The 27,987-nt window shown below is 35.4% G+C and overlaps 1 long non-coding RNA gene across 1 annotated transcript in view; it reads right to left on the bottom strand.

Moving 5' to 3' along the window:
* Positions 1–24,372, bottom strand: part of LOC134739689 (uncharacterized) — a 296,309-nt gene extending 271,937 nt beyond the window's left edge. The window contains exon 1 of the long non-coding RNA XR_010126583.1: positions 23,756–24,372. This is a non-coding gene — a long non-coding RNA (uncharacterized LOC134739689). The remainder of the gene's footprint in view (positions 1–23,755) is intronic.
* Positions 24,373–27,987: the final 3,615 nt, after the last annotated feature.

Genomic DNA, 27,987 nt, shown 5'->3' with positions numbered 1-27,987 from the left:
CCAATGAAACAGAACAGAGCCCTCAGAAATAATACCACACATCTACAACCATGTGATCTTTGACAACCCTGACAAAAAGAAGAAATGGGGAAAGTATTCCCTATTTAATAAATGGTGCTGGGAAAACTGGCTAGCCATATGCAGAAAGCTGAAACTGGATCCCTTCCTTACACCTTAGACAAAAATTAATGCAAGATGGATAAAAGACTTAAATGTTAGACCTGAAACCATAAAAACCCCAGAAGAAAACGTATGCAATACCATTCAGGACATAGGCATGGACAAGGACTTCATGGCTAAAACACCAAAAGCAATGGCAACAGAAGCCAAAATTGACCAATGGGATCTAATTGAACTAAAGAGCTTCTGCACAGCAAAAGAAACTACCATCAGAGAGAACAGGCAACCTACAGAATGGGAGAAAATTTTTGCAATCTACCCATCTGACAAAGGGCTAGTACAGAATCTACAAAGAACTTAAACAAATTTACAAGAAAAAATCAAACAACCCCATCAAAAATTGGGCAAAGGATATGAACAGACACTTCTCAAAAGAAGACATTTATGCAGCCAACAGACACATGAAAAAATGCTCATCATCACTGGCCATCAGAGAAATGCAAATCAAAACCACAATGAGATACCATCTCACACCAGTTAGAATGGTGATCATTAAAAAGTCAGGAAACAGCAGGTGCTAGAGAGGACGTGGAGAAATAGGAATACTTTTACCCTGTTGGGGGGAATGTAAACTAGTTCAACCATTGTGGAAGACAGTGTGGTGATTCCTCAAGGATCTAGAACTAGAAATACCATTTGACCCAGCAATCCCATTACTGGGTATATACCTAAAGGATTATAAATCATACTGCTATAAAGACACATGCACACGTATGTTTACTGCAGCACCTATTCACAATATCAAAGACTGCAGCACTATTCACAATATCAACCTAAATGCCCATCAATGATAGACTGGATTAAGAAAATGTGGCACATATACACCATGGAATACTATGCAGCCATAAAGAAGGATGAGTTCATGTCTTTTGTAGGGACATGGATGAAGCTGGAAACCATCATTCTCAGCAAACTATCACAAGGACAGAAAACCAAACACCGCATGTTCTCACTCATAAGTGGGAATTGAAAAATGAGAATACTTGGACACAGGAAGGGGAACATCACACACCAGGGCCTGTCATGGGGTGGGGGGAGTGGGGAGGGATAGCATTAGGAGATATACTGAATGTAACTGACAAGTTAATGGGTGCAGCACACCAACATGGCACACGTATACATATGTAACAAACCTGCACATTGTGCACATGTACCCTAGAACTTAAAGTATAATAATAAAAAAAAAGAAAACATTACTGAATTCGAATGCCTAGCAAAAGGTATTTCCAAAGTGAAACATATAAAGAAAAAAAGACTCAAAAAAATGAACGTAGCATCTGTGATCTGTGGGAAAAATTAATGCAGCCAAATATATAGGAATCCCAAAAGGGGGAATGGTAGTATTTGAAAAAATAATGGTCAAAAATATTCCAAATTTGGTGAAAATTATAAACCAACTGTATTAGTTCATTTTCACGTTGCTGATAAAGACATACCTGAGACTGGGTAATTTATGACGTAAAAGAGGTTTAATGGATTCACAGTTCCATGTGGCTACGGAGGCCTCACAATCATGGCAGAAGGTAAAAGGCACATCTTACATGGCGATAGACAAGAAAAGAATGAGAGCCAAGTGGAAGGGGAAACCCTTTATAAAACCATCAGATCTCGTGAGACATATTCACTACCATGAGAACAGTATGGAAGAAAACCTTCCCATGATTCAGATATCTTTCACTGGGTCCCTTCCACAATACATGGAAATTATGGGAGCTACAATTCAAAATGAGATTTGGGTGAGGACACAGCAAACCCATATCACCCTCAGATCCAAAAAGCTTATCTATCCCTAGAGTACCCCTTTCCCACCCCCACAAATACTAAATATGATGCAAATTCTATCAAGAACCAATATATTCAACTTGTTTAAAATCAGAAACAATGCAAAATTTTTAAAGCATTCAGTGAAAAAGATATGCTAAACACAGAAAAACATTCATGAGACTGACAGCAGACATGTTTTGGAAATATGGCAAGCTAGAATGAAAACAGTGAAGCAACACCTTAAAGTACTGAAAGAAGAACTATAAGCACAAAATTCTTTTTTTATCTTTTTTTTTTATTTTACTTTAAGTTCTGGGATACATGTGCAGAATGTGCAGGTTTGTTACATAGGTATAACTGAAGCACAACATTATTTACCAAGTGAAAACATCTTTCAAAAATAAAAATCAAACCCTGTTTTAGAAATTTAAAAAACAAAAAGAATTAATCAGAATCAGATGTGAATGAGAAGAAATGTAAAGAAAGTTCTTCAAGCAGAAGGAAAGTAATACCAGAATATATCAATAATCATATTATATGTAAACAATCTAAATATACCAATAAAAAGATGGGTTAGGTGGACGTAATGAAAAACATGACTCAACTGTATACTGCCTAGAAAGGACTCACTTAAAATATAGGTGAGCTGAAAGTAGAAAGATAAAAAAAGGTATATCTTGCAAATGTTAATCAAATGAAACAGGGATACTTATATTGATAGCAGGTAAAGTAGAGTTTAGAGTATAAAAAATTGCTAGAGACAGAGAGGAACATTATATTATGATAAATTATCAACTACCAAGAAGTATAAAATAGCAATTGTCAATGTGAATGCACCAACAGAGTTGCAAAATACGTAAAGCAAAAATTGATTGATAGAAATGAATGGAGAAGTTGCTAAGTCCATAATTATAGTTGGACATTTTAATATCCCTTTCTCTAGAATAACTAGATAGAAAATCAGCAAAAGTCTAGAAGAAATTAACACCATGAACCAGTAGTATTTAATTGACTATTATAGAACATTCCACTAAAATAACAGTAGTATACAACTTCTTTTCTTTTTTCTTGTAAATCATAAACAGTTAATTCTCAGTTTTAATGGAAGAGCATAAGGATAAATAAATAAGACAACAATAACAAAAATAAAAATTAGTAAATATATGTGACTTGTCAACAGATCCTGGCATTTTGTGAATTATAGTTTTCTTTCTTTTCTAAGGGGCAAGAAGGCAGCCATTTTGAAATCCTGAAAAACTGTATTTATGTTTCTCCATTTAATTGTATTGCTAACACCTAAGTGCATTTTTTTTTACTTATTTTATTTATATATATATATATTTTTTTTTTTTTTTAATTTTACTTTAAGTTCCGGGATACATGCGCGAACGTGCAGGTTTGTTATATAGGTACACATGTGCCATGGTGGTTTGCTGCATCTATCAACGCATCGTCTATGTTTTAAGCCCCTCATGCATTAGGTATTTGTCCTAATGCTCTCCCTCCCCTTGTCCCCCACCCTCTGACAGGCCCTGGTGTGTGTTGTTCCCCGCCCTGTGTCCACGTGTTCTCATTGTTCAACTCCCACTTATGAGTGAAAACATGCAGTGCTTGGGTTTCTGTTCCTGTGTTAATTTGCTGAGAATGATGGCTTCCAGCTTCATCCATGTCCCTGCAAAGGACATGATCTCATTCTTTTTTATGGCTGCATAGTATTCCATGATGTATATGTGCCACATTTTCTTTATCCAGTCTATCATTGATGGGCATTTGGGTTGGTTCCAAGTCTTTGCTATTGACACACCTTCTTTTCAAGTGCCCGTGGAAAGTGTACTAAGACGAATGATATATTTTGCATTTCTGTATATAACAATTGTATTACTATAGCAATACAATTATAGTATAATTCTATATACTAGCAATAACCATATGTCTGCCAAAATTAATAATGTAATATGATTCACAATCAATCAAAAGTGAAATATTTAGGTGTACATCTAGCAGAACATGTATAAGGTTTGTATAATAAAAATTACAAACACTGATGAAAGAAATCAAAGGAGATTTAAATAAATGGAAAGACATATTAGTAGATTAAAAGACTCAACATAATAAAGATGTTAATTTTCCTCAAATTAATATACAGCTTTAGCATAATTTTAATCAAATCCCAGCAAGATTTTTTGTAGATATAGACAATATTATTCTAAAATTTATATGAAAAGGCCAAGTACTTAGAATAGCTAAAACCATTTTTAAAGGGAGCAAAAATAAGAAATCAGTCTACTCAGTTTTATGTCATATTATATAAAGGCAAAGGAGTACATCCATAGATAAATGGAACAAAACAGAGAACCCATTAGAACCACGCAAATCTATTCAACTGATTTTTGACAAAGGTGCAAATGTAATTCAATCAAGGATATATAGCCTTTTCAAAAAATAGTGTTAGGGCAATTAGACATCCATGGGCAAAACATTACATTTAATATAAGTCTCACATTTCACAAAATTTACTTCAAAAAGGATCACAGAAAAAAATATAAAATGTAAAACTATAAAACTTTAGGAAAAAACACAGATAATTTTTAGGATTCAATGTTAGGCAAGGAATTCTTATATTTAATACCAAAATCATATAAAAGTGAAAAAAATGACAAATTGAACATCAAAATTTACAGACTTTTGCTCTGCAAAAGAGACTTTGAAGAAAATAAAAATACAAGACTCACACTGGGAGAAAATATTTACAAACTACATATATTACAAAAGACTAGTATCTGTAATATATAAAGATCTCTCAAAACTCAACTGCAAAAACTGAACAATCCAATTAGAAAATTTGCAAAAGACATGAACAGACAGCTCACCAAAGAGGTAAAATAAGTGGCAAATAAGCCCATGAAAAGATAGAAAGAAACCCTTAACCAAGAAGATATACGGATGACAAACAAGAACATAAACATCATTCGTCATAGGGGGAAGCGAATTAAAACCACAATGATATAGCATACACATCTATTACAATAGCTAAAATAAAAAAATAGTGGCAACATCAAATATGAGCAAAGATGCAAGAATCTGGATCACTAATGCATGGTCAGTGGAAGCTGTTCTTTATTTATTAGTTGAAACAACATGGATGCCTTTCAATGAGTGAATGGTTAAACAAACTGCTGTATATCTGTAACAAAGAATACCATTCATTATTTAAAAACTAGACTTTTGATACACACAGTAACCTGGATGAATCTCCAAAGAATTATGTTGCATGAGAAAAATCAATCCCAAAGGATGATGTACAGTTTCATTTATATAACAATCTTGAAAAAACAAAATACAGAAAATAATAGATTAGTGGTTGCCAGTGGTTAAGGAAGAGGTAGGTGCAAAAAGAAGTTGTGACTACAGAAGATCAACATGATGCTTACTTGTGCTGATGATAAATCTACAACATTCTAAACATAAGAAGTTTAAATAATAACAATGGTATTTAAATTAAACAAAACATAAGTAAATAGCATAAATCTTCCAATTAAAAGAAAGAGATTGTCAGATTAGATAATGTACTGAGACCCCACTACACAGTGGTCACAAGAAATACACTTTAAATATAAAAACCTTACTGAATTAACATTTTAAAATGGAAAAATATATGTCACTCTAATCCTAAACAAAGAAAGCTGAAGGGGCTATTTAATATCAGATAAAGTATTTTTCAAAGCAAAGATTAAAGATGTTTATTATGTAATGATCAAAGAGTCAGCTAGTCAAGAAGACATAAAAATTCTGAGTTTTTATGTAACTAATAACAGACCTTCAGAATATTTAAAGCGAAAGCTGATAGAAATGCAGGAAGAGATAGGGAAATTTGCAAATATTATCAAAGATTTCAATATACTTCTTTCAAGAGATTATTGAGCAAGTTGATAGAAAATGAACAAGAACGTAGATTACAGCAATACTTTGAATAAAATTACCTTAATATTTATAAAATACCCAATGACAGAAAAGTACACAGTGAACACAATATATAAAAAAAAATTCTGGGTTATAAAACAAGTATTAATTTATTTAACATGATTTAGGTCATACAAGGTGTTTTCTAACCACAATGAAATCATATCAGAAATCAAAAACAGAAAGATAGAAAAATATCCTCTAAATAATTAGAAACTAAAGAACATAATGCTGAATAACTTGTGTCAACAAAGAAAGAAAAAGGGAAAATAGAATGTATTTTGAGTTGAACAAAAATGGAGACACAGTATAGCAAAATATGTTGGTTGACATTAAGAAAATATTTAAGGGAAGTTTTATATTACAAAATGCCTATATTGAAAAGAAGACAGAGAGGTGCCCAAACCATTACCTCTGTTTCCACCTTAAACAAATAGAAAAAAAAGGAACAAATTAGATCTCCAGTTCTTAGAGGTGATAATAAAATATATATTACAGAAAAAAAGTAACTCAAATAGAAGCAGAAAAACAAAAAGTTTGCTAACTGAGAAGATGGGAAAAAAATGAGAAACTTCTAGCCAGATTGATCAGGAGAAAACAATTGAAGTTATCAATATCAGGAATGAGAGAAGTGCCATCACTTATATTCTGCAGATATTAAAAGATTAAGGGAATATTATGATCAATTTTATGCAAATAAACTTGAAAATATAAATGAAATGGACAAATTTCTTGAAAGATACAAACTACCAGAGCACATTTAAGATGAAACAACCTGAAAAGCCCTTCATCTACTGCAGAAAATGGATTAAGAAAATGTGGCACATATACACCATAGAATACTACGCAGCCATAAAAAATGATGAGTTCATGTCCTTTGTAGGGACATGGATGAAATTGGAAATCATCATTCTCAGTAAACTATTGCAAGGACAAAAATCCAAACACCGCATGTTCTCACTCATAGATGGGAATTGAACAATGAGAACACATGGGCACAGGAAGGGGAACATCACACTCTGGGGACTGTTGTGGGGTGGGGGGAGGGGGGAGGGATAGCATTAGGAGATATACCTAATGCTAAATGGCGAGTTAATGGGTGCAGCACACCAGCATGGCATATGTATACATATGTAACTAACCTGCACATTGTGCACATGTACCCTAAAACTTAAAGTATAATAATAATAATAATAATAATAAAAAAGAAAAAAAGAAATTGAATATGTAGCTAATAGTCTTCCCACAGGAAATTCCAGGCCCAGTTAGACCCAATGTTGTATTTTACCAAATGTTTAGAGAACAAATAATATTGGCAAAACCAGAGACATTACAAGAAAATTATAGTCTTGATTTTTGCAAATAAATCATGGAGAGACACACACACATGCACACAGAGTGAGAAAAGACAGAGACAGAGAGAGAGAGAGGAGAGAGAGGGATACAGTGAGAGAGTAATCTATCAAGTGGGGTTGGCTGCAGGAATGCAAGGTTAACTGAATATTTGAAAATCAATAAACATAATTCATTATTATTAACAGACTCAAAAAGAAAATACATGTAATCATCTCAATAGATGAAGAAAAAGCATTTCACAAAATCCAACATTAATTGCTGATAAAAATGCATAGCGAACTGAAATAAAAGTGAATTTCTGCTTGATAAAGAATATTTATGAGAACCCTATAACTAAAATTATACTTAATGAAGAAATATTAAACATTTTCTCCCTAAGATCAGGAATACTAATAACAGCAACAAAAAACAAAGTTGAATTTTAAAAGCATTTAAAATAGCATCAAAAATATGCAATACATAGGAATAAACTTGAAAAAAGTGTGAAAGATATATATACTGAAAACTACAATATATTGCTGAGAAATTAAATAATTAAACAGATGGAATACTGTGTTCATAGATGGAAAAATTCAATACTAATAGGTTTTAAATTTTCCTGAAAAGAGTTCTGTAAATTAAAATATTTTAAATCAAACTATCAGCAGGGTTCTCTTTGTAGAAAATGGCAAACTGATTATAAATTTCATATGGAAATTCAAAGAACCTAGAAGAATCAAAACAACTTTTAAAAGAAAAAATATTTTTGAAAGACTAATACCTGATTTCAAGTTTTAATCAAGAGTAATCAAGGAAGTGTAGTGTTGTCATCAAGATAGACAAGTAAATCAATAGAACAGAACAGAGAGTCCCAGAGATGGTCCCAATTTATATTATAAATTGATTTCTGACAAAGGTGCAAATATAGCTCAGCAGAAAAGAACAGATTTTCAAAGAATACTGCTGGAACAATTGGATATTCACTTGAAAAGTCAACTTTGATCTATACACCACATACAAATAAATCAAATAGATCATACACCTAAATGTTAAACTTAACCTATAAAACTTCTAGAAAAGATAAAAAAAAAATCTTTGTGACTTTAGTTATTCAAAGATTTTTTTTAAACATACACCAAAAGCATTATCCATTAATGAAAAATTAACTAATTGAACTTCATAAATATTAAGAACTTATGCTCTTTGAAAACACTGTCAAGAAAATGAAATGGCAATCAGAGCATTGGAGAAAACATCTGCAAATAACGTGATCTGACCAGAGATTTGTAAGCAGAACATATGAAGAACTCTCAAAACTCAAAAAGAAAATAAACAGTTCAATTTTAAAAATAATCAAAGATTTAAATAGACATTTCACCAAAGAGGATATATGACTGGCAAATAGGTAGATAAAACATGTTCAACATCATTTACTTATTAAGGAAAAGCAAATTAAAACCATAATGAAACAACATCAAACACCTTTTAAAATTTGTAAAAGTTAAAAAAAAAAACTTATAGAAAAGGCTGACTAGGAAGTGTATCAGCTGGAACATTCAAACACTGGTAGGACTGTAAAATGATACACGTTTCAGAAAAGAGCTTGGCGGTTTCTTTAAAAATTATACCTATCATACAATTTAGCCATTCTGCTCCTGGGAAAATTCCCAAGACAGATGAAAGCCTGTGGCCATATAAACACTTGTACACAAATGTTCGTAGAAGCTTTGGTTGTATTAGCCCAAAATCTGAAACAATTCAAATGTCCACCCACAAGTGAATGGATAAATTGTGGCCTGTCCATATATTGGCATACTACTCAGTACCAAAAAGGAATGAACACTGATACACACAACAAAATGGATGAGTCCCCAAAGCATTATTCTCAGTGAAAGAAGCCAGAGGAAAAAATCCAATATATTTTGTATGTTTACATTTATACTAACCTCTAGAAAATGTGAGCTAATCTATACTGACAGAAAGTAGATCAGTTATTGCCTGAGGATCAAGGAGTGGTGCAAAAAGGAGCAGGTAAGAAGGATGATAAAATTACAGTGGGGCACGAGGAACTTTTGGGGATGATAGTTTGTGTTGATTATTGCACATATATTTGTATGCATTTATATGTATATACATAAGTAAATGTCAGATTTCACTAAATTGTATGCTTGAAACAAGTGCAGTTTATTGTATGTCAATTACATCTCAATAAAGCTGTTTAAAAAAATGAAAGCAAGAAAAGAATAAAAAAACATTTTGGATGATGTTTATCCCACTACAGAGATTGAAGTGTATGCACTGCAGGAAGACCTAATGGTCAGCTGTATTTCATTGTTGAGATTTTAGCTTTTCTGTTGAGTGATATGTTCATGGGTGTTGATTATTAAAAATAAAATAATTAAATAAAACCAGGGCAGAATAATCCAATAATGAGAATGTATTTTAAAATAATAGTAATGTTTAATAATTCTATTTTCTATACCTCTCTATACCTCTCTTCCAAAAGTTAATTATAATAACAATATTTTTATAGGGTCTACTCAAATGTTCATGATAAATTACAGTAACAAGTTCTACAATATCTTGGAATTGAAGACTATTTCTAGTTCTAGCTCCAGTTTTGATCCAAATAAAAATAAAGATGCACCCAGTTTCCTCAAAGATGTGCTTTTAAGCATTTTAGCTGTTCTACTTCAGGATGTTTTTAAATTTAATAACTCTAGTTCATAGAGAATGTCACACAAAAAATCACTTGTTAAAATGGGTTGTAGGATGCTCTCTCTCACCTATGACTTAAGCCGTTTCATTGTGCATTTGGACATGAAACTTAACAATCTGGCCTGCCCAGGGTGGTTGTTACTGACTTGATTTTGGAAAAGGTGGAAATATGTTAGCCTTGTATTGCCTTATTTATTTGTGGTGAAGGGTGGAGTGATGTGTAGATATGATGTTTTTCCAAGGTTTCTGGCAACCATTACACCCTCTGACCATGATCTCAACTGGAGGACTTGAGCCAATTATTTCCCCACTGGTTTTTCTTCTCTAATATATGGGCTTGTAACAGGCCTTAAATCATGGTTTTGTAATGTATTTAAAGCTATGACTATAATAGTCCTGAAAGGCTGAGCTTTTGCTAGAAAGATAATGAAATAAACTAGATAATAGCTACAGATTCTTCAAAACAGATGCTGGTGGAGGCTTTTCTCATTGCACAATTCCAGGCAGAAAACTCACATAGAATACAATCTGAAAGTTGCCCCTGGAGTTGTATAATTGTTCAGCCCTTGAAGGTTAGAGGTAGATGAAGAGAACAATTTAAGATACATCAAAGTCAGTTTCTATTCTGTTATATACATTCTTAAGTTTTGTACTCTAGAAGTAAAATCAGTTGTTGGCTGTATAAGGGAACATTACATAAGGTTTTATCAGATTATTTGATTCTTTTAGTAAAATCACTTCCTAACAACTTTTGAACACACACACTTAACTTACTGTTCATACTCAAAAATATTCAAAATCTTGCATAAGAAATCACATAAATTTCTATTTTGTATTCATGAGTGCTGTCACTTTTTCTTCCCACAGTTGTGAAAATAACATATGACTAAACAAAGTAAAACAGAAACAAAACAAAACAAACAAAAACAGCAGCTGAGAACAGAGCTTTGAGGTGGGGCACAAGAGGTTTTATAATACACTCCAACTCTGCCTTCTCCCTCATCATCTATGCATATCCAGTTCATTATAGACTCTTTAGGATGGTGGCATGCCTTGATCTCCACAAAAGTCACAATGGAAGAGTGCTGGGGGAGTAAAATACAGTTTCCTCTGCTACTGCCAGGCCTGTGTCATAATTAATATCATCATTTCTCTCCTGTGCCCCTCAGTCTACTTTTTACTCACCTCCAGTCAGTACTTTGGCTTTGGTTGATTTTGTGGTTGGAACATTCAGTTCAGTTTTACCTGTTAGCCTATGATTATTGCAAATATCAGTTTCCAGTTATTATCAGGCATATAACCATCAAGAATCCCTTGGTCCCTTAATGTATCTCTTCCTACTAAGGGTTATCAGGGTGATCAGATAATCACTAATGTATAAAATTCTTTACTTGCCTGTTAGTACACCAGAATAAGAAGCCCCAAATAAGCAGGTAGTTCCTAGTTTCTTCAATTTCACTAGTATTTTTATTTCATCCCCTTGCAGAAATTCTTTCTCTTCCACTCCGACTCCTACTACCAAGAGGCAAGATTTCTTGGTTGTTATTGGTTATTTAAGGGATCATTACATAAGGTTTTGATTTTATCAGATTTCTTGGTTCCCATAAGTTGCACAAATGGGAAGCACAGATACACAAATGAGTCAATATGAGTGATGGTGAGTGAGGTTAATCATACTTCAAATCCTGAGTTCTCAGGCTCATGTATTTTAGCTGTTGGGGATACACTGCCATAAAGGTCCAGTTACACAAATAGTTCAGTTTCACATACTGTGCATGTGAACATACCACCACAGTTTTGCAAAAAGTTTTCCCCTACCTGTCACCATAGCTGAATTTTAAATGGCTATCTATATTCTGAATTCGATTTTATATTCTAAAAGAGCCTTAAGATCCTACACACTTTTACCAACATAAGTCCTTGATTTGTAACATTGTGGTAAAATATACATAACATAAAACTTCCTTTTATAACCAATTTAACTGTACAGTTTGGTGGTATTAAGTGCATTCACAATGTTGCGCAACCATCCCCATTATCCATTTCCAGAACTTATTAACTGGCTACTCCGGGTGATGTTGCATATGGCAGAACAAATGATTGCTCTGACCATGTGCCCACTGTCACACCTTACTCATCTTAGTCTAAGGCAATAGTATGCGGGATCCCTTTAAGACCAAAATAGCTGGGCTTTTATACCCTTATCTTGCTTGATCTCCACAAGTGGGCTGTCCTGGAAAGTGCATGACCTTAAATGAAGCAGCTCTCTGGAGTTGCAGCCAACCCTGTCTAAAGTTGAGGCTGCCTGTTGACCTCACTTCTCATAGCTGTGCATCAAGTTTTTCCTGAAAGGGAATCTGGATGACATATCTCCATAGACAACAGTTACTTTGGCCGATTTTCCCTTTTACATTTGAGAAAGATCTTCTCCAGGATTCCGGTGGGATTCTCTTTGAGGCAAAAGTTAGAAGGAGGAGATTAGTAAAATGAATGGCAGTCCCCACTGCTATAGTTGGTTTCAGGGCCACAACTGACACTCATAATTTTCTATTTCCACTATCCATTCTAGATACTCCTTAATCGACATTACCATTTCTGCTGTCCTTGGAAAACTATCTGCTAGTATAATGCAGATCCACATCTGTGAGCAGCTTGAGTCTTTGGTTATCATACCATCTCAAGCCAAGGTTGCTCCAACTTCCCTTTTAAAGCCACAGTTGGGCAAGAGAGCATCAAGATGTGTCCAAATGGATCACCTGGGTTCCAGTTCCACAAATATTACCCCCCAGGTAGTAATGTCTTTGCCTCATCCTGTTGATCAGGGTCAATTATTCATACAAAATGACAACACTTAGTCTTGCATCTTGATTCCTGTACACACAAAAGTACCAATATGCCAAAATGGCAACCAAAGCTTATCGTTCAGTGGAGCTCTTGCTATGTCCCCTGATGAAAGTACACTCCTTGATGACCAAGATCTCTAACCCTACACATCCTAAAATTGTAAGAATGGGAAAAATCAATTCTTCTGGTGGCTCTTGGTGAGTTGTAAATGAGTCCACCATTGCATTGACTTCCTGGTTTCCCAGACTTATGCAATCGTCATATTTGGGACATGGAGCTATGCAGAGGTTTTGGTTCAACATATGGATGGTGTCCTGTAGAATGGAACTGTTCCCTCCATGTTGACCCATCAGTTGCACCTTTACTTTTTTTTTGAGATGGAGTTTCACTCTTGTCGTGCAGGCAATAGTGCAATGGCGCAATCTGAGCTCACTGCAACCTCCACCACCCAAGCTCAAACAATTCTCCTGCCTCAGCCTTCGAAGTAACTGGGATTACAGTCGCCTGGCACCACGCCAGCTAATTTTTGTATTTTTAATCGAGACAAGGTTTCACCATGTTGACCAGGCTGGTCTCAAACTCCTGACTTTTCAGGTGATCCACCTGCCTCTGCCTCCCAAAGTGCTAGGATTACAGGTGTGAGCCACCACACTTGGCCCAGTTACACCTTTAGCAGGCCATTTTCATTCTCTATTAATCCAGCTTTTGGGTGGCCAGTATGGAGCACAAAGAATGAATTCCTTGGTTTGGGGCTCACTCTCACATTTCCCTTCATATATAGTGAGTTTCTTAATATAACATGATATTATGTAGAATTCCATGTTGAATACTGGTGCTGGAAAAGGAAACTGTACCTGAAAAAAATGAATTCTAAGAATAAAATGCTGGCTCTCTCAGGATGGAAGAAACCAAATGTAGTCAGTTTCCATGAAGAAGTCAATTGACGTCTTTGAGACACGGTGCCACACTGTGGGCTCCATGCTAGTTTTTGCTGCTGAAAGTTTAGACAGTGAACATGAGCAATGTGTAGCTCAGCCTCGGTAATTGAGAGTTTATTCTGCTGGGCCCATGCGTAGCGCTTGTCTTGCTGTCATGGTCATTTCATGTGTTCATTATGCCCGCTCTGGGATGGCTGATCACAGAAGCTGGCTGAGTCAACCGGCTACACCATATTTTATAGTTGGCTGTTTAGTCCCTTTTCTGTGGTGGATGTTGTCTGTGGGTGTTTACATGCCGTACATAAATCTATAAATCTACACACTTGATTCTCATTACCATATATTTATCTATTTGCCTCAACTCGGACCTCATTGTCTATTATTTTTTCATCTTTTTTTCTCTAGGCCTTAGACTAATCAGGCCATTTGCAGCCATAAATACACTAACTTCAGGGAACTTCTCTTTGCACATAAAATGGATGACCAGATGCATTCCTATAGCTCTGCCCATTGGGAAGATTGTTTTGTCACCATTATCTTTTAAGGCTATCTCTGAATAAGTCTACTCTATAATGCAGCTGTCACCCATTTGGGGCTTGCTCTGACATAACAAGCTGACCAATCTATAAACCAAAATAGTATTTTTCCCACTCTTCTTTTAGTTAATTATTTAGAATCCCTATACAAACATAGATATGAGCTAAGAGAGAGGCAATGGTGCAAGAGTGGAAGACATGGGATACTGGAATAAAATGAATGTGTTTTTGTTTATCTCACAGGTCATTTTCAAGCTTAATTTTATGAACAATTTGAGGTTATGGGCCTTTATTTCCTTCAAGTCCTTCAAATACATTTAATTTATATAGTATGCCAAGTTTCTTCTAAAAGATATATCATTAAAATGCCAAAAGAAAAATAACCAAAGAATAAAATCTACCTAAGGGTCTTAGGAAGCAAAATTTTGAATTGTACCCAGAGAATCACATGGCTAGATTAGTACTGTGCACATAAGTTTAAGAGTAAGTAGGGTAGTGAGAAAATCCACAAGTGTACATAATACAAATATTTGCAATGCAGTAAAAGGCAGGCTTGCTCATCTTTGGTACTGGTAGACATTTTATAGTAGACAGTTTTTAGGTACTGGTAGGGATTTAGGATATAATAACCAGATTGACTTTTTAAAGGTGATTGTTGCTCTTTCTACTACTCACATATTGGGTACAATTGAACAAAATGCTAGCCAAAAAATATCATTAGGAGTTTCTATGTTGTTCAATTTCTTTTTCTTTTTACTTTTGCTTTAAACAACCTTTTTAATTCTCATAAATTATGGGAAGAAGTGCTAATTGGCTACTTTAAATATAAAAAAAATTATTGAGAAGCAGGAAAAGATGGAAGTGCTAGCTTATGGTAGAAACTTGATTCACCCTTAAAAGAAACCTATGGGGAGGGACTGATATGTTAAAAATATAAGAAATATATTAGTTTGCAGATAAATGGCCATGAAAACACACATTTTATTTAAAAAGGTGGTTCACAAAACTTTGTATTTTCTTTACCTTTTTTCTATAAGGTATAATTCTGTTTCTCCAAAGATGATATACAAATGGCTAACAAGCATGTAAAAAGATTATTAACATCCCTAACCATTAGGGAAATGCAAGTAAAAAAGCACATTGAGATATTATCTCATATCCATTAAAAAAAAAAAAAAACAGGAAATAACAAGTGTTGGTGTGAACGTGGAGAAATTGGAATATTTGGAGTCTCTTGGTGGGAATGTGAAGTGGTGCAGACACTATGGAAAACAGTATGGCAGTTCCTCAAAAAACTTAAAAATAGAACTGTTATATACTCCAGACATTCCACTTCTGGGTATATATCCAAAAGAATTAAAAGAAGGATCTCAGTGAGATATCTGTACATTCATGCCCATAGCAGCACTATTCAGTAGCACTATTCACAATAGCCAAGAGTGAAAGCAACCTCAGTGTCCATCAATGGACAAATGGATAAACAAAATGCAGTGTATACACACAATAGAATATTATTCCGCCTAAAAGAGGAAATAAATTCTGACACACGCTATAACATAATAAGCCAGTTAGAAACATATAAATACTGTATAATTCCATTCATATGAGATATCTAGAGTAGTTGAATTCATAGAGACAGAGAGCAGAATGGTTTCCAGGGGCTGTGAGAGAGGGAAATGGGAAGTTATTATTTAATAAGTACAGAGTGTCAGTTTTACAAGATGAAAAAGTTCTGGAGATTGGTTGTACAACAGTGGGTCCATACTTAACACTAATGAGCTGTACACTTAGAAATGATTAATATGGTACATTTTATGTTCTGCATTTTTATAGTATTTTTAAATATATAATTGTATTTCTTTGTGAATTGGATGACAATTATTATTCACTGATGTGTGGCCACAAAGCACATGCATTTTGAATAAAGATACCTACTTAACCGAGAGGGACATTGGAAAACACTGGATTTGCACAAAACATCTTGATTTTCACCATTCATTGTTTACCCCCAAATACATCAATCTCCCTGAAGTTTCTCATTACAATTTATTTGATAGAAATATTAAGATAATTAAGTAAAAAAGGAATTTGCATTTTTAACTACAGTTTACCCAATTTTGAGGATAGAAAAAAAATTTGCTTTTTCAAATATATAAAATAATTAATTGTTTTTTAAGGAAAAAAAAATCAATTTGTAAATTGCAAACCCTTTATTTAACACTTGTAGAATACAAACTCACTAAGTATGTGCTGAGTTTATGAATCAATGTTTTACAAGTATAATTTAGACAGATTTTCTGTCACTGATCACTGTACTGGCCAATCCCAAATGATGTAGGGAAAAAGGTAAGAACAAGTTAAGACATTCTTGTGGCCTCTTCCAGCTGTTTATCAACTTCAACATAACACAAAGGAGACTCTAAACAAAGCTAAGTCAAAATGTAGGTCAAACCTAGTTACTATTTGCTACTGATAAGGATTAGCAGCACTTTTTGAGTGCTGAGTTTCAGGCACTGTGTCGAACTAACTCTACATACGTAATGTATTTGTCTCCATGACCAACTTCAGGTTAAAAATTATCAGTACTACTTTACAAAGAAAGTAGCGGAGATCAAGCAGTTGATTCAAATACTCGAGGTTACACTGAAGCTAGGAATCCAGATCAGGTGTAAATAAATTTGAATCCCATATCACTGATGAATGCTACACAATCATTTCTTTAGTTCCTGTAGTATAAAATAATTGCTAGTGAAAATAATAATTACAGCTGTTATTACCAAAAACTTACATTGTTCTGAGATTTTGTTCTGTGTCACCTTCATTTAAATTTCACAAGAACACTATGGTTGATATTCCCAGTGTCTCTCTCTTATTCATAAGTAAAATAAAGCACAGGAATAAAGCCAGTCTGCCAAGTTGACACAATCAGTAAGTGGTTGAATTGAAATTAGACTTCCAAGCCTATTACTCTTGAACACCACTCAGAGTTTCCTAGTAGTAGGGGCTTTATATCAATAAATACTAACAATAAATGATCTGGGGTCATTTTAAAGTTCCACTTAAAAAACAACTTTTGGAGCTTTCACATTCTGATTTCTACTATGATGAACGTAGGACTTAAAAGTCATTCTCATCCACCTTCACCCAACAAACAACCAAAAAACTAAACTGAAAATGAATGACTTAGATCCATGAGAATTGAGCTGGACAAACCACTAACCTTAAAAACCAACCTTAAATACTAGTGAAACAGGCAAATACAGAGAATATAGTTTGGCTTCCCTGAAGATGAAGCCTCTGGAGCCAGTAATTCATAAGAATGCTTAACTTTGACCAGTTCTTGGAGGCTTACTTCAGACTACTTGACAGTGAGAAGATTTTGAGGGCCAATCCCCCGGTGCCCCATACTTTTGTGAATTTTACCTTCAGTAGCCCCACAAACTGCTCAAGGTAAAGATTTAAAAATGGTTTAGCCAGTGGGATGAAAAAAGTAACCATTCTGAAACATCCTGAGGAAAAGTAACCATTTAAAATAATCCAGAGCATTCCCCACAACAGAAGCCTACCTAGCAAGGGAAATAACTTCACCAGAGCATTGAAATAAATTACCCAAATCCAGCCCCCTCTAGCCTTGCTGCCTCTCATAAATGGGAAAAGCAGGCAAGAAGTACTTGTGAAGGTCACAGCCAAGGAGCACAAATCCATTATAAGACTGAAAAGACTGAGACTTAATCATAAGGTTATACACTGCTTCACCTTTCCTACCTTTGTTCACCACAGAGCTCCAGTATAATAACAGTGGATTACTGGAAGAACTGCAAGCCTCAGACTCTATTTAAGAAGGAGATTCTAGGGAAATCCAAAAACAGCAAAGAGGCAAAAACAACAACAATAGAGGCCATTGAAGCCTATGACAACTACAGCTACAGAAAACAGTAAACACAGATGAGCTCTTAGGCAAATAAACATAAAATCTCACACTAAAGGCCTACATAGCTTAGTTCCTATTAACCAATACATTATTTATAGTTTACAACAAAAAATTACAAGGCATGCTAAAAGGAAAGAGAAAATGAGCTACAGAGACAAAGCAAACACCCAAACCAGTGAATATTTTGAAATTATCAGACTCTAAATGTAAAGTAGCTATGATGAATATGCTAACGAATCAAACGGTAAAAGTAGATAACATGCAATAATATGTGAGTAATGTAAGCAGAGATAATGGAATCTCTAACAGGATGAAAAGGAAACGTTGAAAATCATAAACACTGTCACAGAAATGAAGAATGCCTTTGATAGATCATCAGTAGGCTGGACACAGCCAATACGTTAATAGAAACTTAGCCAAATTTAAAAAAAAAGGAAAATTAAAAATAGGATAGAATATCCAAGTACTGTAGGACAATTACAAAAGGTTTAACATACATATAATGGAAATACTAGAAGGAGAAAAAAGAGAGAAAGAAGCAAATACTTGAAATAATAATGGCTGAGTATGTTCCAAAATTAAGGTCAGAAATAGAACCACAAATGCAGGAAGCTCAGAGGATGCCAAGCAGAAAAAATTTAAAAGATATATATTATAGCATAGCATATCATATTCAAACTATAGAAAAATCAAAGGCAAAGAGAAAATTGTGAAAGAAGCCAAAAGGAAAAACAAAAGAAAACAAGAACAACAGCAAAAAACACCTTACCTATAGAGAAATAAAGAAAATTGTTATATTGGACTTATCTTCAGAAACATGCAAGCAAGAAAAAAAATGAAGGGAAATATTTAAACTGTTCAAAGAAAATAAAAACAAAACACTGGCAAATTAGGATTCTGTGCCCAATAAATTTATACTTTGAAGGTGAAGAATAAAGACTTTCTCAAACAAAAACTGAGTGTAAATGCAGCCATTAACTCAGTCTTGCCAAAAATGGTAAAAGAAGTTCTTCAGAGAGAAGAAAAATAATATAGGTCAAAAACTTGGATCTTCTTAAAGAAGGGAGTCCAGAAAAGAAATCATAAAAAGGCAAATAAATCTTTTATTTTTCTTATTTCTATCTAACAGATATCTGTTTACAGTAATAACAATGTTATAAATATATATATATATGTGTGTGTATTCACACATCCACAGCATATGGATAAGTAAAAAAATGGCAACAGTGTTATAAGAATTGAGGGAAGAATTTAAAGTATTCTGTTGATTTCTATGTGCGCTATCTTTGAAGCAGTATAGTTTTTTTGAAAATGTTCTTAGATTTGCATAGTCTTTGTTCACAGATGACATCATTGTTTATGTAGAAAATATCAATGAATTAGCCCTCTTCATAAAAATCTTTTAACTAGTAGGTGAGTTTAGCAAGACTGAAGGTACAAAGTCAGTATGCAAAAGTCAATTGCTCTCTTATATAGTAACAATGGGCAATCGGAATTTAAAATTTTAAACACACCATTTATATTAACACCAAAAAAGGGACACACACAACATATATAGAGAGAGGATACTATACATATTAGAGAAAATCTACAAAACTTTGATTAAAATCATCAAAGATGATCTTTAAAATTGGACAGATATTCTATATTCATGAATAGAAAGACACAAAAATGTTTAATATACCAATTTTCCTCAAATTGATCTATAAATTCAATATAATCCCCATCAAAATCCCAGCAAGTTATTCTGTGGATGTCAACAAATTGATTTTAAAGTTTATAAGGAAAGAGAAAAGACCTAGTGTAATCAACACAATATTGAAGAACAAAGTCAGAAGGATGACACTATCTGACTCTAAAACTTACAAAGCTACAGCATTCAAGATAGCACGGTATTAGGGAAGTAATAGACAAATTGATAAGTAGAGCAGAATAGAGAGCAACACAAATATTGCCAACCTATCTGTTTCAAAAAAGCAAAGGCAATTTAACGGAGAAAGAATAATCTTTTCAACAAATGGTGCTGGAACAATTTGATATCTATATGCAAAAATATGAATCTAGACATAGCCTTACGCATGGCACAAAAATTAATATGAAATAAATCTAAGTGCAAAACACAAAACTATACAAATTTCAGAATACAGCATTGGAAAAAACCTAAATGACATTAGGTTTGTCAATGAGCTTTTAGATATAACACTAACAGTGTGATTAAAGAAAAAAAATTGATAAATTTGACTTTATTAAAATTCAAAAGTATAAATGATAGTTCTGAAAAACTTACCAGTATTGGCTCATTAATTGTAAGAAATGTACCAAATAAAAGCAAGATGTTAATTATAGGAAAATCTGTGTGTCTGGGATGGGTGTGGGGTAGATATACTAAACTTTATGTACTTTCTGCTAAATTGTTCTGTAAATATATAACAATTGAAAAATAAATTTTATTTAAATAAAATAAAAATAAATTGTATGGAAAAATAAACTTTATTAAATATTTTTAAAATTTATTCATTTCATTTCCTCATGCAAAAGCAATATGTTAATTTTAGGACACTCACAAAATAAACATAAGCAATAAAAAAACATTTATAAACACTTATAATCTTTATATGGAGAGGTAAGCATTGTTAATGTATTATATATGCATAGTTTTATTATTTTTTAATGATATTTTACAAAATGAATTCATAGGGTATATACAAATTTTTATTATCCTTTTCAATTTTAATATCATTTTTGTGATCATTTTATGGGTTGTTAAATATTTTTCCAAAACAGTATAATTTTAGACATTTATGTTGGTTTTTTTTTTACCCATAATGAACAACATACTGGATGTCTATGTATCTAATACCTAATCACATTTTAAATTATTACCTTAAGTAAGAAAATGCATATTACTAGAGGTATAATTACTATACCTAATAAAATATACAAATGTAATGATTTTAGCTTTATATTGTTTAATTTCCAGCCAGTTAAACTAACTCCTATTTCATTAATAGTAAATGAGAAATCAGCCACATTCAACTCTAACCAACATGGAAACTTCCCATTTCTTTTGAAACCTCTTTTTGATTTAGGTATTATGATAAAACCCAGATAATTAAGTTATTAGGTAGCTTGGTCATGAGTCTTTCTACTACAGCTTTCAGGAAAACCTCTTCAATTAACTAGCTTTTGAATATGAAGCTCAGTATTTAAACATCAAAAGCATAATAGAAAAATTTACCCAGAGTGTTCCAGCAGTCATCACACATTCTTATTCTCTGGAAGATCAACAATTCAGCACCTTTCTCTTTTCAACTTGCTTTCTCCTATTCTTTAACTTGATAATTTCTACTTTCCTTAAGAAATAACTTTCAGTATTGACCCAAACTGCCTAAGTGAATATGCATTATTTATGAGAAGTCTGATAACTAACATGCACTCCACCTACCCATCTGATAGCAATATATACAGTACCCCACAGTGATGAAACTCATTAGAAAATGCAGAGAAATTGGTATTAAAATTGAGAAAGTCTAATAAAAATTTACATTGGATTAAATAATAAAAATGAAAATTATATTCAGTAAGAAACTAAACCTTAGTCTAAGCTTTTCAGTAGGATTGATAAATTAGAATGAAAATAGGAAAGAAGCAACAAGAAAAACATGTTAGATCCTCTTTGTACTGGCAGTTTCTTTTTGAATTTTTATTTATTTATTTATTTATTTATTTATTTATTTATTTTACTTGATACAGGGTCTCGCTCTGTAGCCAGGCTGGAGTGCAGTGGCGCTATCTCGGCTCACTGCAACCTCTGCCTCCCAGGTTCAAGCGATTCTCCTGCCTCAGCCTCCCAAGTAGCTGGGACCACAGGCGCCCGCCACCACGCCAGACTAATTTTTGTATTTTTAGTAGAGACGGGGTTTCACCATGTTGGCCAGGATGGTCTCGATCTCTTGACCTCGTGATCCACCCGCCTCGGCCTCCCAAAGTGCTGGGATTACAGGCATGAGCCACTGCGCCCAGCCCAATTTCTTTTTTTAAAGTTTTACTTTAAGTTCAGGGGTACGTGTGTAGGTTTCCTTTGTAGGTACACTCATGTCACAGTGGTTGTACAGATTATTTCTTCACCCAGGTATTAAGCTTAGTACCCCTTAGTATTTTTTCCTGCTCCTCTCCCTCTTCCCAACCTCTACCCTCAGGTCAGCCCCAATGTCTGTTATTGCCCTCTGTGTGTCCATGTGTTCTCATCATTTGGCTCCCACTTAAAAGTGACAACAAGTGGTATTTGGCTGTTTGGTTTTCTGTTCCTGTGTTAGTTTGCTAAGGATAATGGCCTCCACCTCCATCCATCTTCCTGCAAAGGACACGATGTTGTTTTTTTTTATGGCTGCATTCTATTGGAAGTCTTGCTTTAAAAATACTCTATTGAATACATTTGCACATGCATATACACACACACACACATCCTCGAAATCCCAAATAACTGTTTCTATCAATTTTGTATCCATTATTTAACAAAAAATATTTATATCTTTCCTTGATCAAGTTTTAAATCTTAGATAACTACATGATAATGGTTTTAGATCAAGATGGCTTAAGGATTTACACAACTCCATAATCATTTATTCTCCCATTATATAATAAAATCTTATTTTTTGAATTAATTTCTTTTTCCTCAGTTACCCTTTTTTTGTGACTGTATGTTCAGTCTCTAGTTTTAAGAATGTATTCTATGAATTCCATTATCAATGAAACCGCTAAGATGCCATGGATGATTGACTCAGAGCATCACTCCTATCAGAAAACATGACTCTAATTACATTCCTTATTGAGAATTCATTCAAAAGACTGCACCATGTCTTTTATCACACAGAACCTTGCAGTATTTACAGATATTTTGGTGGATAAAGGAGAGGAAGTTTAATTCAGAAACGCCGTTAAATAGATAAATACCCCCGCTTCTTTGCTTGTGTTTCTAAGGTTTTTTAATTATTGAAATTAAAACTAGAATGTGCATTGCAGCTTCCATGGTTTCTTGGACATTTACATGTGGCTATAGCATTCTTACTGCCCCAAAAGAACTTTCTTTCTCGGGCTCCATTTATTCATAGAAATTTAGGAAAATGATAACTGGGCAACTCATAATCCTTTATAGAACTAGGTAACCAGCACAATAAGCTTGAATACTCTTAGATGTTTGAAGCTTCTTGTGCTTCAAGAAAAAATGATCAAATGGAGTATCAATCACGGCAGACAGGAGGCAGGACTAGATTGCAGCTCCGGACAGAGCGGTGTGCAGAGGCTCACATTGTGAATTTTAGCTCCAGATCGACTGCAAGAACAAACCAGCAATCCTGAGAGGACCCACAGACCTTTTGAGGGAAGCAGGCTGCTCCTGCAGGACCCAGGGGACACCCCAAATACTGTGAATGCCCCAACTGTGGAAGTGAGAAAGGGAGACCCTCCTCTCCCGAGACCCTCCTCTCCCAAACACACACCCCCACTGGAGAAACTGAAGGGCTGTGTGCAGGAGAAATTTCCAAACTTACCTGGAGCTGAGTCAATGTAGAGAACCAAGCAAAATATATGGGTAGAGGAAGCAGCAGAAAGGTCCTGGGAGCTCGCTGGGTCCTTAAGCAGGTCATTCCTGCCTGGCACCACAGGGATCCATCAGGAGGGTGGCCAGAGGAGCAGATGGTAAAACTCCACAGAAAGAAGGAACCCTGTAGCTGAACTTTGTAACAATTTGCACGGGCGAGAAGCCTCCAGGCCAGAACTCAGGGGAAGATGCAAATCCGGTGTGCAGACTCCTCAGTGGGGGAAGAACCACGCCTTTTTCTTGCCGCAGCTGGAAGGCGGGTAGCCTGGGGCAAATTTTCAAACCCCTCTCGACCATCACCTGGAAACAGACTCAGGGCTGTTGTGGGGGGCGCGGTAGGAGTGAGACCGGGCCCTTCCGTTTGTGTGAGGGCTGAGTGAGTCCTGTAACTGCTGGCTTTCTTCCACTTCCCTGACAACCAGCATGAGTCAGCAGAGGCACCCATAATCAGTAGGTATACAACTTTAGTGACCTGAGAGTCTCATCCCCATTCCCCACAGCAGCCGCAGCAAGACCCACCCAAGGAGAGCCTGAGCTCAGACGTGCGTAACCCTGCCCCAGTCTGATGGTCCTTCTCTACCCACCCTGGTAGTGGAAGACAAAGGGCATATAATCTTGGGAGTTCTAGGGCTCCGCCCATGGCTCGTCCCTCTCCATACTACTATAGCTGATGGTCTCTGGAAAGTGCCACCTCCTGGCAGGAGGCCAGTCAGCACAAAAATAGAGCATTAAACCACCAAAGCTAAGAGCCCTCACAGAGTCCATTGCAACCCCGCTACCCCCCGCCCCCACAACCATCTCCACCAGAACAAGTGCTGGTATCCACAGCTGAGAGACCTATAGATGGTTCACATCACAGGACTACATGCAGACAACCCCCAGCACCAGCCCACAGCCGGGTAGACTCGCTGGGTGGCTAGACCCAGAAGAGAGACAACAATCACTGCAGTTCAGCTCACAGAAAGCCACATCTCTAGGAAAAGGGGGAGAATACTACATCAAAGGAACACCCCGTGGGACAAAAGTATCTGAACAACAGCCTTTAGCCCTAGACCTTCCCTCTGACAGGGCCTACACAAATGAGAAGAAACCAGAAAATCAACCCTGGTAATATGACAAAACAAGACTCTTTAACACCCCCCAAAAAATCACACTAGTTCACCAGCAATGGATCCAAACCAAGAAGAAATCCTTGATTTACCTGAGAAAGAATTCAGGAGGTTGGTTATTAAGCTAATCAGAGAGGCACCAGAGAAAGGCAAAGCCCAATGCAAGGAAGTCCAAAAAACGATGCAATAAGAGAAGGTAGAAATATTCAAGGAAATAGATAGCTTAAAGAAAAAAAAATAAAAAATTCAGGAAACTTTTGACACATTTTTAGAAATGCAAAATGCTCTGAAAAGTCTCAGTAATAGAATTGAACAAGTAGATGAAAGAAATTCTATACACCAACAGCGACCAGGCAGAGAATCAAATCAAGAACTCAACCCTGGCCAGGCACGGTGGCTCACGCCTGTAATCCCAGCACTTTGGGAGGCCGAGGCTGGCGGATCAGGAGGTCAGCAGATCGAGACCATCCTGGCTAACACGGTGAAACCCCGTTTCTACTAAAAGTACAAAAAATGAGCCGGGCGTGGTGGCGGGCGCCTGTAGTCCCAGCTACTCAAGAGGCTGAGGCAGGAGAATGGCCTGAACCTGGGAGGCGGAGCTTGCAGTGAGACGAGATTGCGCTACTGTACTCCAGCCTGGGCTACTGAGCGAGACTCCATCTCATAAAAAAAAAAAAAAAAAAAAAAAAAAAGAACTCAACCCCTCTCAACCCCTTTTACGATAGCTGCCAAAAAAAAAAAAAAAAAACACTTAGGAATATACCTAACCAAGGAGTTGAAAGACCTCTACAAGGAAAACTACCAAACACTGCTGAAATAAATCGTAGACGACACAAACAAATGGAAACACATCCCATGCTCGTGGATGGGTAGAATCAATATTGTGAAAATGGCCATACTTCCAAAAGCAATCTACAAATTCAATGCAATCCCTATCAAAATACCACCATCATTCTTCACAGTATTAGAAAACACAATTCTAAAATTCATACGGAACCAAAAAGAGCCTGCATAGCCAAAGAAAGACAAAGCAAAAGAACAAACCTGGAAGCATCACACTACCTGATTTCAAACTATACTATAAGGCCATAGTCACCAAAACAGGGTGATACTGGTATAAAAATAGGCACATAGACCAATGAAACAGAATAGAGAATGCAGAAATAAACCCAACTACTTACAGCCAACTGATCTTCAACAAAGCAAACAAAAACATAAAGTGGGGAAAGGACACCCTTTTCAACAAATGGTGATGGGATAATTGGCTAACCATACGTAGGAGAATGAAACTGGATCCTCGTCTCTCACCTTATACAAAACTCAACTCAAGATGGATTAAGGACTTAAGGCCTGAAATTATAAAATTTCTAGAAGATGACATTGGAGAAACCCTTCTAGACATTGGCTTAGGCAAGGCTTTCATGACCAAGAATCCAAAAGCAAATGCAATAAAAACAAAGATAGATAGCTGGGACCTATTAAACTAAAGAGCAATTGCATAGCAAAAGGAGCAGTCAGCAGAGTAAACAGACAACCTACAGAGTGGGAGAAAATCTTCACAATCTGTACATCTGACAAAAAACTAATATCTAGAATCGACAATGAAGTCAAACTAATCAGTAAGAAAAAAACAAACAATCTTATCAAGAAGTGGGCTAAGGACATAAATAGACAATTCTCAAAAGAAGATATACAAATGGCCAACAAACATATGAAAAAATGCTAAACATCACTAATGATCAGGGAAATGCAAATCTAAACCACAATGAGACACCACGTTACTCCTGCAAGAATGGCCATAATCAAAAAATAAAAACAGTGATGTCGGCATGGATGCGTTGATCAGGGAACACTTCTACACAGCTGGTGGGAATGTAAACTAATACAGCCACTATGGAAAACAGTGTGGAGATTCCGTAAAGAACGAAAGTAGGACTACCATTTGATCCAGCAATCCCACTACTGGGTATCTACCCAGAGGAAAGTAAGTTGTCATTTGAAAAAGATAACTTGCACATGAATGTTTATAGCAGCACAATTCACAACTGCAAAATTGCACAACCAACCCAAATGCCCATCAATCAAAGAGTGAATAAAGAAACTGTGGTGTGGCTGGGCATGGTAGCTCACACTTCTAATCCCAGCACTTTGGGAGGCCAAGACAGGCAGATCACCTGAGGTCAGGAGTTCAAGACTAGCCTGGCCAACATGGTGAAACCCTGTCTCTACTAAAAATACAGAAATTAGCCGGGTGTGGTGGTGGACGCCTGTAATTCCAGCTACTCAGGAGGCTGAGGCAGGAGAATCACTTGAACTTGGGGGACAGAGGTTACAGTGAGCCAAGATCACACCACTTCACTCCAGCCTGGGCGAAAGAGTGAGACTCTGCCTCAAAAAATTAAAAAATAAATAGTAATAATAATAAAAAAAACAACTGTGGTATATACATGTGATGGAATACTACTCAGTAACTAGATGAGATTGGAGACTATTATTCTAAGTGAAGTAACTCAGGAATGGGAAACCAAACATCATGTGTTCTCACTGATATGTGGGAGCTAAGCTATGAGGACGCAAAGGTATAAGAATGATACAATGGACTTTGGGGACTTGGGGGGAGGAGTGGGGGGTAAAAGACAACAAATATAGTGCAGTATATACTGTTCAGATGATGGGTGTACCAAAATCTCACAAATCACCACTAAGGAACTTACTCATGTAACCAAATACCACCTGTACCCCAATAACTTATGGAAAAAAAAAGATCGGTGTCCTACTTCTAGTATAACAAAGTAATTTCAAACAGGACCTAATCTTTATGCATATAAGAACCACAAACAGGTCAATTAAAAAAAAAAAAACCACAGTGACAGTAAGTGAGCAACAGCAGACAGGTTTTGGGAGGAGTAAAGACTTGGAAGAAAGGATAGCTTGTATGATTTTCTATTTGTTAAGCGTTTAGTCAAAGTGAGCTGCACACAAAGCAGTTAAAACTTTGAAAACATGATTGTGAGTCCTGATGAGCAAGAGAACTGAGTTTGAGACAATTAACGGTGCTTGAAAGTAGAGGGGA

This window comes from Pongo pygmaeus, chromosome 5 (genome assembly GCF_028885625.2).
Source record: "Pongo pygmaeus isolate AG05252 chromosome 5, NHGRI_mPonPyg2-v2.0_pri, whole genome shotgun sequence".
NCBI lineage: Eukaryota > Metazoa > Chordata > Mammalia > Primates > Hominidae > Pongo > Pongo pygmaeus.
This window is presented reverse-complemented; position numbering and strand designations above follow the sequence as displayed.